Below are 13,717 nucleotides of genomic sequence, written 5' to 3'. Positions count from 1 at the left end.
TCTCTCTCTCAACCCCATCTCTTGTTCCCAGGGGGAGTAGTCGTGTTGTTGCTAATGAGAAAGGCCTTGCAAAGACCATCCAGACTCATCTCATTCCTCAACCTGTTGTTCCCACTGGTAGTACTCCTGTCCACCCTCCCCTCCTGGCAGAGGGAGATTCATGTCTGGGCCCTAGTCAGTTGTACAACTGAATGCATTCAACTGAAATGTGTCTTCCACATTGAACCCAACCCCTCTGAATCAGAGAGGTGTGGGGAGGCTGCCTTAATCCACATCCACGTCATCAGCGCCCGGGAAACAGGTTAACTCAGTGGCAGAACGACAGATTTTTACCTTGTTAGCTCAGGGATTTGATCCAGCAACCTTTCGGGTTACTGGCCCAACGCTCCTACCCACCAGGCTACCTGCCGCCCCATTAACATGCTGTATGTGGGAGACAGCAGCAAGGGGCATGGTACGACCAGGATACAATGACACCACCTATTTGTTCGCAACATTTAATTCCCTTTAGTAAAAAAATGATAATTCAGCATTAAAATGTATTGTTGCTATGGATTTATAAACTGAAGGGTGCCTAATGGCGTGCAAATGTTTGTGTTAGTGCACACGTGCGTGCGTGTGTGTGTCCATTCTCTATGATTCAGTTTATTTTGAGAGAAAACACACTCCACCAGTGATCTAGTTTGTTATGATGTCAGAGCAGAAGTGTGATGATGACACTGAATGAAGTGATGAAAACATGAGTATGATGTCTCTGGCAGCCCCTGAAGTACTGGCTCAGAAACCATACAGCAAGGCAGTGAACTGCTAGTCCATCGGAGTCATCAAGATGTTGAGGCCGCTGGATGACTATAGGGTTACCACCACAGGGTCCTGTAGATATTAATGTACTGTGGGTGTCTGTCTGTACTACATGGATGGAACTTCCTAGATGGAAACAGAGGTAATGGGGTTAAGGTGTGTGAGGGTGTGTGTGTGTGTGTGGTGTGATGTGATGAGGGGCGAGAGGGGCTGGGCCACGAGGAATGTGTGTTAAAGTGTGTGTGTGATAGAGAGAGTGTGCAAAAGAGCATGTTGTGGCAAGAACAGAACAGTGGAAGAAATCTCTCCTCCTCTGTGCCACCCCTTCTTGTGCCTCTGGAAATATTTCAGACAAGGTAAATCACCTTCACTCCCTGTCAGTTACATCACTGATTTATTTGACTAACCTAACTGGTATTATGATAAAGAGAAGATGGGAGAGAAGATTAAAATGACAGGAAGAAAGCAGATATGACCGTCTAAAGGTAGTTGCAGACTGACAGTTAACTTCACTTTTCTCAAAGGGGGGTTGGATCAAATGGAATGAGCCTTGTGTAAATAAGCAAAGTGTGTGCGCATGTGTGTGTGTTTGGGGAGGGGATGTTAAGCATGCTTGTTGTAGTACAGTACTGTACCCTGTCCGCGTGTGTGTGTGTGTGTGTCTATATCTGTGTGTCATCCCCAGTCATCCATTCCTCACCTGTTCCTTGGTCCGTTGCTGAGCCTGCCTCCTACCAGTGTCTGTAGGGAGGGCAGAGCAGAGTGGCTCAGCTGCTATCTAACTCGGCCATCTCCGGCCCCCAGGCATGGCCTGCCACTTGCATCATCTCAACACCCACAGCCACTCCTCCACTGCAGACTCCTCCTGCCTCTGCCTCTCTGCATAGCACAGTACCTAGAGCCCACAACCACCACCTCACAGCCCAGCCCAACACAGCCAGGCCACTGGGGAAATAAACATGTAGACAACATTGTCAATACAACAGACCACTACAGAGATGGACAGAGAAGATGTCAATAAAGTAATGTTCATAAGGCACAACACGGAAGAAACTGCAATGAAACGGGGAGGTAGAATACTTTCTGAACTTGTGCAATATCAAATTCTTGTTTTTGTTTATATCATAGCAACACATTGTTTATGGTGTGTGCTCTAATGAGCACAACCTAGCTCCAATAAAGAACATGTTCAAATCAATAGTGGACAGCATCAACAGGGTTGAATTCAGGTGTGCAACAATGTACACGTTGAGTGTTTGTGTGTTTTTGGGTGAATGAATGAATCGACAATGGATGAGAATCCTAGGCTGGATGCCTGGCTGGACATAATGTAAAGTTTGCGGGAACAGTACATGCACAAAGCCTCTCGATTAAGTGGACACAACGCAAATGAGTTAGTGAGAGCCACACAATGGACACAACCACAAAACAAAGCGAGGTAGCTAACTAGTATGCCCAGGCCTATACTTTAGGGAGGGTGTTCAATTTATTTAACAGTAGAAGGGGAGGGTCATGTGAAAATACGTTTAACATTGGGGAGGGCGGGGGCATTTATTTTCATAACATCTTGAGTTACCCCTCCAAAAATAGCACATGGCTAGCATCACATTTTCTACCAATTTATCTAGGCTAGCTAACTAGGTTGCCAGCCCTTAGCTAATCTAGCTAACATTAGCTAATGTTGGTGATTATGTCAATCTGAAATGAAAACCTTAACTGCTTTCGGAAATTTAGTCTTTCAATCGATAACATTAGATGGAAAGTTCAATGTAATAGCCTACACATTCTTACCTTGGAAAGCAGAACTTGCATGTCTGCTACATTATTGTTACCTCCAGTGCTCCATCCTTGAGATGTCGAGGATGACGAGTATGAGCGTCTCCTCTCTAAAAACCAGAAAGCTCTAATTAAAACTTCCATTAGAGCTCTGCAAGCATTATAATGTCAAAATACGTTCTTCACTCACCAAATATGGGTTTTTCTCTGAGCTACTATCTTCATTTAATCCCATTATGGCTGGTATGTACTTCCAAAAAAGGTCTAATAAAACATATACATGCAAATGAAAAAATACCTATCCAATGTATTGACCTGTTGTAGACTGACGATTAAGATAACCTATTAAATTACTCTAAGTTCCAGAATGGGATGAAAACAGCTGCTAAATTGGTCAGGGAGGAATTGAAACCAGTCTATTTGAAATGAATGGTTTAGAGAAGTTGTCAGTACATCCAACCGGCCTCACAACCGCAGACCACTTGTAGCCATGCCAGCCCAGGACCTCCACATCAGGCTTCTTTACCTGCGGGATCGTCAGAGAGGGGGGAGGGGGGGGGGGTATTTCTGAGGAGTATTTCTGTCTGTAATAAAGCCCTTTTGTGGGGAAACTCATTCTGATTGGCTGGACCTGGCTCCCCAGTGGGTGGACATGGCTCCCAAGAGGGTGGGCCTATGCCCTCACAAGACCACCCATGGCTGCAAGTGATACGTGTTTCTTCAGGTGGGGGCCATCGCTTTGGAGGTTCGAACCAATGAAGTTCGTACCATTGTCCGAAAGAAGCTTGAAAGTCTTGCCTCCACGTGCAATGAAGCGTCTTAGAGACATCAGGAAGGCATCGGCATCCAGGCTCTATATGAGGTCCAGGTGGATGCAGTGGCTGGTCATGCATTTGTAGACCATGCCCCATCTCTTTTTGTTTGCGACGCCTGATTTTTATGTTGAATAGTTTGAAATAATCCACTCCAGTAGAGTAGAAGGATGGCTTGTACAGTCGCAGATGAGCAGGAGGTAGGACTGACATCTTAGGAACTTCAGGTTTGGTTCGCCATCTTTGGCATTGCAAACAGGTGTGCTGAAACTTCCAGATGGCCTCCATTCCATGGCAGAATTCAGTATCTATGACACAGTTCTGCCAGAACCCTCTATGGGTCAGGATAGAGGAGAGTCTCATCGAAATCTTGAATGAGTAGCTTGGTCAGTGGATGATGCGGATCCAAGACGATGGGGTGCATAGCATCCATCTCCAGATGCTCTGCGCAGTCTACCGCCAACTGTAAGGAATCCTGAATCCTTATCGTACTCAGGAGACAAGGGACCCAGACGACTGTTAGAAGGTATAGACCGTTTTGACATGACGGCTTCAGGAGGAGGTTCTGTGATGGAAATGTTCTTGTGTATATAATCGTATGTTTAGCACAATGCTGATTTTGTAATAACCTGTCATGCTTGGTTCATGCGAGTGATGGGTTGACTAAATGAGTAAATCACACTATCACTCATAAGCAATTTGGCAGTATGCCCAAAATATTATCTTAGGACTAGGGAAGTGGCCATGTTAATAAAGATTGCTTCATTTACTTTGACTTTGAGTCCTTAGTGGTTAATTTCCACGACAGTTTTCTGCGGCTATGTAGTCTGCTGCTTTGCTGGGTGAACTGGAGAGTGTACCGGCCACCCATGTAGGGATTTAGTTGTTGCCTTCATAAGGTCTTTCCATGTATCAAACGTGCTGATATCTGATATCTGAGAACTGGAACTGAAAGACATGTCAGCAGAAGGCTGATTTATTCAGTTCGCTATCATCAGGCTCCGGGTCAGCAGAAGGCTGATTTATTCAGATCGCTATCATCAGGCTCCGGATCAGCAGAAGGCTGATTTATTCAGTTCGCTATCATCAGGCTCCGGGTCAGCAGAAGGCATTGAAGGCCACTGATTTTCTGATTGTTGGAGGAACTCAGGGCCTTGGTGCCATTAATGCGCTTGGGCCAGCTCTTCCAAGGTCTTGCCCCGAATGATGCCATCCACCGGGTTGTTCTGGGTATCCACATACCTCCATTTGGCTACATCCATTAGGTTCTACATTTTTGCAACACAAGTTCCAACGAATACCTTGTATCTACAAGATTCTGACTTGAGCCAATAAATGACTGTAGTGTAATCGGACCAGAGGATGACTTGTCCAATGGGCAGAGTGAGTTCTGCTTGGAAGACACTGGCCAGCTGAACCCCAGTGAGTGCAGCACTCAGCTCCAAGCGTGGCATCGACAACTGCTTCTTTGGCACAACGCAAGACCTGGCCAGAATGAAGGAAATGTGTACCTGCATCTGGCCACCTACAGTCTGCATGTAGGGAACAGAGCCATATGCTCTCTCTGACGCATCACAGAATATGTGGAAGGCTCTGGTCGACTTTGGGTTGTCAGCATATGGTTTTGCGTAAGTTCTGGGGAGTTCCATTTGGACAAGGTCAGGAATATCTTGTTACCAGACAAGCCATCTGTCTAGCAGGCTTTGAGCTGAATGGGGTCATCCCAACCTATCCCTTCTTTCCACAGGTCCTGGATGAGTACTGTGTGGTGCTTGTATCCCAAGGAGTCTCTGAGGCAGTTCCAACATAGCCCCAGGGTTCCTGGAAATCCGTGCTACTTTGGGAAAGCCATAGTTCGCTTCTTTTCGATCTGGCCTCGGGCGGAAGGGGCTCGATGGCAGCTGGTACATTGCTTGCCCACTAGCGAATCGCTAAGCCTCCAGTCTGTAGCAACTGGCACAGTCCGTTAACGAGGTCTCTTGCTTCATCGGCAGAGGGGATGCTTTGAAGGCAGTTGTCTACGTAGAATGACACCTCAACTGACTTCACAAGGTCTTGGTTGTCTCCTACATTGTCCTGAACATGTCGCTGCAGTGCATAGATGGCGCAACAGGGACTACAAGTCGTGCCAAATGGCAAGACCTGCCACTCATAGATACTCGGTTCTATACATGTTCCGCCAGATGAAGCGTAGCATCAATTTGTCAGCTGGTAAGACACACTGTACACACTGGCTGTATGGGTATCAGGGGGTGAGGCATATCTGAACCAATCAGCAGCAGAGGTTGAGCTTGGGCCACTCGTGGCAAAGGCAGCTTAATGAGGTGGTTGTATCATCTTTGGTGAGCTGCTACTGGGCAGGAGTGTTTGGAAAGGCCTAGGTTGCCTGTGGTGAATGCCGGACGTATCCCATACTTCTTGAAAGGTTTGAGCAGGGGGGACACATCAACGATAACTGAGGCATCAACTACAACTGAGGCACCGACAATGTCTTGTCGAACTGTCCTGAGGGTGAGGGTCTCAGGCTCAGAAGTGAGGTTTAGTTGTTGAAAAGCCTGTGGAAGGATGATGCTACGCTCCGAGCCATCGTAAAGCACAGTGTATGTTTCCAGGTCTCGGTCTCTTGTAAGTAAGACTTTCACGACCTTAAGCATTACTTTTGCCAATCGGTTGGGTCTGTCCAGGTACACCAGGCTTAGGCATGCCCTATCTCAATCCAGCATCAGCATATCCTTCCCCGGGACAGATGGCACCATACCCGGAGCCTGCTCCACCACCTGGCATGGATCAGCTGATTGCCTAATTACTCTGCATTCCGAAGCCATTGTTGCCCTACCTTGAGAGCGGTAGAAAATGTGACTTTGCCCTCAAGATGACCCTAAATGACCTGATGGGCAGTCACAGACACCTAAATGAGCAGTATGTATCAAGTGCTCGTGGCCTATCTGAAACTACAGAGTGCAGTCAAGCTCGCTAAGGCCTATGTGCACGACTCAAGACCTTCCACTGCTGCCTTACAAGCCATGCAGAACAAGTAAGTTCAGCTCTTCCAACTCATCCAGTGTGAGCTAGCCACCATCCTAAACTCCCCAGCTGTCAGGTTCTGAGAAGCCTTCTACACCTTGCCCTGTCTATCCACTCACTGGTAGACATGCTTAGGACACTTGAGGGGCAAAACGGCTATGAGCTCAGATGTGGTTCCCACGTTGACCGGCTCTTGACCAAGATGCCACAAAGCTACCGGGATGAATTCATTGAGTACTGCTTCGATCACAGCATCAACTGGACTGGCACAGACCAGACGTACACCCTACATGACTTGGCAGCCTGGTTGCAGAAGTAGTCCTGGGCTAAGCGCATATCAAGCAGAGCTGGAGCAGGGTGCGGAACCACGGGAGCTGATAAGTGCCATGGATAGGCAGGGAGAAGACGATGTAAGTCTTCATTGTCTCTGCCTCTTTCTCCTAGGTTGGCGTGTTGTGGTTTTGTCATTGGGACAAAGCTGCCATGTGATTCATCAGATGGTGCTGGTGAGAGGCTCCTCTGCTCTTACTGAATTATCTGGGTTCTGGCTGCATCAACACTATCCTTTTATTTAAGAAAGGATGTCACGAGCTTGGCTAGCTCTAGCTCATTAGCTATCTTCTGTAAATGCTGCTGCCTGTTCAGTTGTGTAGCTATTGCTTCTCGGTCCTGGAGAGCTTTCTCCTGTCGACGCTGCGCTTCTTCCTGTTGTCGCTGAGCTTCTCTGGCTTCGCTGCTATGTGTTGACACTCTGTTGACATTGTGATCTTGCTCTAGCTGACGGTGTAGGTTATTAAATTCCATGAGCTTCATTCTTTCGTCTAACATAACTGTTTGAATGTCGGATAGGTCTGGGATGCGACTCACAGATGAGTGGGCACTATACTGTATCTGGAGCTGGTAACACTCCTCTCTGAACGGATGTCTGCCTGACTACTCCTTTGTCCTAATGAGGGGGGTGCCTGGTTGGCTACTTTGAATCATCTCAAATATAAAACATATTTTCATTTGTTTAACACTTTTTTGGTTCCTACATGATTACATGTGTTACTTCATAGTCTTCACTATTATTCTACAATGTAGAAAATAGTCAAAATGAAGAAAAACCCTTGAATTAGTAGGTGTATCGAAACCTTTGTATGTTACAGCATTTTAGTTTCATTATGTTGAAATGGAACCAAATGGTCTGTTTTTGTCTTCAGTCCTTTAAATAGGATAGATGGGCGATATGGGCTATGGTAAAAGTCGAATGTGATAGTCTGCCTATAACCAGCCTGAGTAGGCCTTTATCTTAAATCCTATTCTATTCAGACTTTAATCAAATTGGAAATGAGCTATTATCAACCCCCCCCCCAACAATGTGTACATAGTATGCAGTTTAAGTATTAGCACGTGTGTATGGGTATTCGGACACAAGCCAGTGTCTTTAGGGATCACAGAAGCACCTTTTTGTGAGGCAGTCTCCCTAGCCTAGATTAGGGATGCAGAATAGTACAATTGATCTCTGAGAGTTGCCCATGGCTGCCCACCACTATTGGACCCCAAATAATGGTTTGCCCTAGAAATAGGCAAGGACCTGAATGCTGCTATTTCCACATGCTTTTAGCTTGTTTTGGAACAGCTGAGCAGTTTTTCAGAACAGTTGCTGCAGTAGGGGTATTCAGACATTGTTGACAAAGCAATGAAACATTAAGCTGATTTTGCCAGACATAATTGCAATTATCTTTTGCTATTATGGTCTTGAGGGTAACAATGCTGCTCACTGTGCAAGTGGCTGTGATGCTCTGGACTATCTCTATGTTGCCACGCATTGGTTCTAGCTATGAGCTCCAGGATACCATCCATTCTTTGAAAAATGAGAATGTCCATCTTCACCACCGTCTGGAGAATCTCACCCGCACTCTCCGCAAACTGAAGCATCTGCTCTTGGATCACTCACGAGGTGAGCACTTATGGATTCAAGTTTGCTAAGTTTATATTCATATAATTGTACAGTAGGTGTGTTCCCACATTTATTGCTTACTTATCTGTCATAATATAAGCATAAATTCCAATTAAATTCCATACAGACATGGGAGGACAGCATGACAACTCACTGCATGCCTTGAATGAATGGACACAACATGGTAGTATTATATTTACAGGATACAAAAAGTATCACATTTCTATGATGCAATTAACCACTGACAATACTACATCTGTACCAATCTCCTCAATCGCCCTGGTTTTCCAGGTATCGGTCCTGAGAAACATCACCTGCTGGAACAGGCTTTCTGCTGGCCTGATCTCCAAGGAGCTGCCAATTCTATCTTCACTGTACCTGCCCTCTTCCTCCTTACTCCAATCATTGTCTGGTTGAGCCATCTGCTTTTCTGACTTCTGAGAACTTGAGAAAACAGAAATCACTATTGTTAGCCTGGTCCCAGATCTGTTTGTGCTTTCTTGCCAACTCCTATGGTCAGTGTCTCACGCATGAGTTAGTGTAGGAGCCCGTAATATCGGCATATTAAACAGTGTTTAAGAAATATATTACCTTCAACAGTGTTATCCTGTGATCAAGCCATCAATGTTTTGTGATTATTGGTGTTGCAAAAATGTTATCGGGTTAGCAATTAGCATGTTTGACATTTCAGTGGAAATACTACTATTATCAGCTTTTTGATAAGCGATTTAGCTAAAAAATGCACTGAGTATTATCGGCATAACCCAGTTATTGGCCACCTTGCTATTTTGTTCAATTACAAGATATATCCATTTAAATTTGTGAAAAAAAGTGACACCAACCTCCTCTCTGAAATGTTTACTAGATAGTTGACTAGTTGGCTAGCCTTCCGGTTAAAAAAATGTACTTGCCCGTCAACTTTTCATTGTGTTGGCCGGTGTGCCTTCCTGTGGACTCTGGTTCTTCACCAACATCTTCTTCAGTGTTGTAACCAAATAATGTCTCATAATTTGATTTACAGATGAATCTTATGTTTTGAGAAAGTAGATAACAGTTTAATACTAAAATATAAATGAGTATGAATAATTTACATCAAATAAAACTTTCATTTCAGTGATGTGCATTGACATAAACAATGAAAACACGGTTGGAGTTTGTGTTGCAGAGGAAGAAATACACAAGATGGGTTGAATAAATATATGTAAATTATATTTTAGACATGTATTTTTTACAAATAAATAATTGCATATGAAAACTATTTAATCTCAACCTCCATCCCTATATTGTCACAAAAATCCAGCTCAACCACCACCTCTAGATCCCATTGCACACACCTGCAGTGGAACCAGTGCTGGCAGAAGTCACAGCACACCCAATGGTACCTCTGACTCACACTCCTGCGGGGAGATTGCAGGCGGATCACGTTCCCTACAGCAAACACAGCAGGTGGTGTCTTCTTTTATTTAAAAAATAATAAATAAAACATCTAATTGATTAACATGGTTTGCAAATGTTGAAGGACTACAGCAACAATAGTAATTGATACAACTGAGAGAAAAACAAGCAGATTCTGAAGTACCTGAGGGTGGTGCCATGGGCGCGGTGACAGAGGTAGCTGGTGGAGCTTTTCTCTTCCTTTTCTGTGCTGCAGTTGAGAAAGTAAGTAGTGTTAGACAGAGCATGTTTCAGAAAAAACATTTTCTACTTTTTTACATCAATACCACTAGAGGAAGCTTCAGAAGTTTTGGAAGAGGTGGACATGCTGGTGCTATGGACTGTAGATATGTAAAGAGAGAGACAAATGTTTTAACATTTGCAGTTTTATTAAACCGTTTTCTTTTCATACTTTAACATGTGTTTACCTTAGGTGGTGGCTGTATTCGAATTGCAGAGGGCAGGGACACCAGACAAGGCTGTTGTGGTGGTGTGACCATGGAAGATGGAGGAGGTAGTTGGACTGGAGAAGGGGCTGGGACTGGAGCAGGGGCTGGGACTGGAGCAGGGGCTGGGACTGGAGCAGGGGCTGGGACTGGAGCAGGGGCTGGGACAGGAGCAGGGGCTGGGACTGGAGCAGGACTGGGACTGGAGCAGGGGCTGGGACTGGAGCAGGGCTGGGACTGGAGCAAGGCTGGGACTGGAACAGGGGCTGGGACTGGAGCAGGGGCTGGGACTGGAGCAGGGGCTGGGACTGGAGCAGGGGCTGGGACTGGAGCAGGGGCTGGGACTGGAGCGGGACTGGGACTGGAGCAGGGCTGGGACTGGAGCAGGGGCTGGGACTGGAACAGGGGCTGGGACTGGAGCAGGGGCTGGGACTGGAGCGGGGCTGGGACTGGAGCAGGGGCTGGGACTGGAGCAGGGGCTTGGACTGGAGCAGGGGCTGGGACTGTAGCAGGCCTGGGACTGGAGCAGGGGCTTGGACTGGAGCAGGCCTGGGACTGGAGCAGGGGCTGGGACTGGAGCAGGCCTGGGACTGGAGCAGGGGCTGGGACTGGAGCAAGGGCTGGGACTCGTCTGCTAAATACGTGTATGTGACCAGTACAATTTGATTTGTAATCTGTATTCAGTGTGAATGCGATTTTCATCATGAATCATTGCTCAGGAATGTCTGCCTGCTGGCCCAAAGGGCCTGATTAGAGAACCAGAGCTGAGGGTTTGAATGAAACCACTCTACACACCCACACTCCCTCAACGCTGAGGGAAGTCCTCTCATATCTCACTATCTCACAATGAGCTCTCTCAAGGGGAAGGTATCACTGCATTACAAACAATATTCGGATACTATTTGTTTTATACTTTGGGGTTGTAGGCAAATGCATTTACATTACTGTGCAAGAGATGCATAATTTATAGAATAGATATTCATAGCTCTAGTGACAATTTGGCTTCAATAAATGAATGACTCAACTTAGTACATTGCATTTCAATTACATTATTATTACATTATTGATGCTCCTGAGTATATATATTTACAGCTAACCAATGACCACATTTCCTCCCCAGGACTTTCATTATATATAGTGCTTTTTGTTCAACTTTATTACATCAGCAGTCAGATAGCAATGCTTAGCGTCTAGGCAGGTATTGAGCTGCACACCTCCTTTGGTGGATTTGTGTGTTTGATGTCCAGAATTGACAATATCACATGTGCCAACTAAATCAGTCTTTGTCCAGTTAATTAAAATCACTCTCCTTGCATAGATTATACATCGGTCTATTTGTACTTTCATTTCCATTTGATTGTGCTGAATTGATTGGGGAAAATAAGTCCATTTACATTTGCAAAGACTTACTACAGGTAGACCAAGGCGAGGCTATGCTTGGATAATACCCATGCCTTTGAATGTGCTAAACAGTGCTACTACAGCCTCAATTCCATGGAGATGAGACCATTGTGTTATGCTGTTCAATCAGGTTTAGTCTATCTGCTCTTCTCCCTAGCATGGGTATCAGTGGAGGCTGGTGGGAGGAGTTATAGGAGAACAGGCTCATTGTAATGGCTGGAATGGAATAAATGGAACGGTATTTAACAGATCAAACATATGGAAACCATATGTTTGACTCCGTTCCATTAATTCCATTCCAGCCATTACAATGAGCCTGTTCTCCTATAACTCCTCCCACCAGCCTCCACTGATGGGTAGAATAAAACTGCTTATCTTTTAATGCTTGCATTGACGTATCCTTAATTGACAGTCTTGTCTATAGACTTTACCATTAACCACCAGTTCTGATTCATTTAATGGGTTCTGTGCAGGCAATCATAAAATCCTTATTTTCTATGAACAATCTGCATAGAATAAGTGTCTCACCAACATCTTACATGACATAATAGTGTTGTTATCAATTGTTTGATAATGTGTTAATTTCTGTTTTTCCTCATCTAAGACCACACATAATTCCCAAAGCTGATGCAAAATTGGTGAGTGGTGTTGCCTTGCAGTCATTCTCATTAGCCCCATTTAATGCTGAAACAGTACAGACAGCACATTCCATGATGAGCACATTCCATGATGCACAGCCCATTAACAGATCCACTTCTATAGATTGTCTCATGCCCAGACAGACATTCTATAGAACTGCCTGTTTTAGTCACGCAGGATACAGGCAACTCTTTTGACTTGTTGCCAGAGATTTCCACATCACTAAGGACCTATCATGGTCCAAACACACCAACACAGTTGTGAAGAAAGAGGACACAAAAACGCCTCTTCCCCCTCAGGAGGCTGACATGATTTGGAATGGGCCATCAAATCCTTAAACATTTCTACAGCTGCACCATTGAGAGCATATTGACTGGCTGCTTCACCACTTGGTACTACTCGGCATCCGACCGCAAGGCACTACAGAGCGTAGTGTGTACGGCCCAGTACATCACTTGGGCTGAGCTCCCTACCATCCAGGACCTCCATACCAGGTGGTGTCAGAGGAAGGCCCTAAAAATGGTCAGACTCCAGCCACCCAAATTATAGACCGTTCACTCACTAGACTCTACCCACACACTCACGGATACTACACTGACAATCCAACATACAAACACACACACACAGACACTACATACACTTACACACACATAACACACACACACATATTGACATCACACACACTCACACATAGACACACTTTCACACTCTTCACATGTGCTGCTGCTACTGTTTATGATCTGTCCTGAGTGCAGAGTCACTTTTACCCCTACCTACATGTACATATTACCTCAATTATCTCAACTACCTCTTCACCATGCACATTGACTCAGTACCAGTACATAGCCTTGTTATTGTTATTTTATTGTGTTACTACTTTCCTTTTTAATTTAGCAATTTTTTGTTCTTACTTTTTAACTCTGCAATGTTGAGAAAGGGCTTGTAAACTCCTTGATCACACCTACAGCGTTGTTGCGCAAAATGGTACGCAGAATCATCTGAATATGTGGAAAACAAAAGTTCAACATTCCCTATCTGCTACCATTTCTATCAAGCCATCTATGCATACAGTTTGACGCATACGACGATAAATACAATGTATGCACCACACAGAACGCACTGCAACTGCCTCTGCAACGCAATGCTGCAAGGCAAACGCAGCGTTCCATTGGAAATGAATGTACTTCTGGTGCACCAAAATGCAATGATGCTGTCGAAGTGGTCGAGGCGTAAGTAAGCATTTCAGGGTAAAGTCTACACCTATTGTATTTTCAGTGCATGTGCCAAATAACTTTTTTTTTTATTCATACTGTATGCCCCATATTCTTCTTGATAGTACATTCAAATAATGTCTTTTGGCATGAACTAAATGGTTAAACATATTCATGAGTTATAATTAATATACATTTTCATTATCTGTGCATGTCTTCTTTCACAGCTCA

The sequence above is a fragment of the Oncorhynchus mykiss genome, chromosome 6, assembly GCF_013265735.2.
Source record: "Oncorhynchus mykiss isolate Arlee chromosome 6, USDA_OmykA_1.1, whole genome shotgun sequence".
Lineage (NCBI taxonomy): Eukaryota > Metazoa > Chordata > Actinopteri > Salmoniformes > Salmonidae > Oncorhynchus > Oncorhynchus mykiss.
This window is presented reverse-complemented; position numbering follows the sequence as displayed.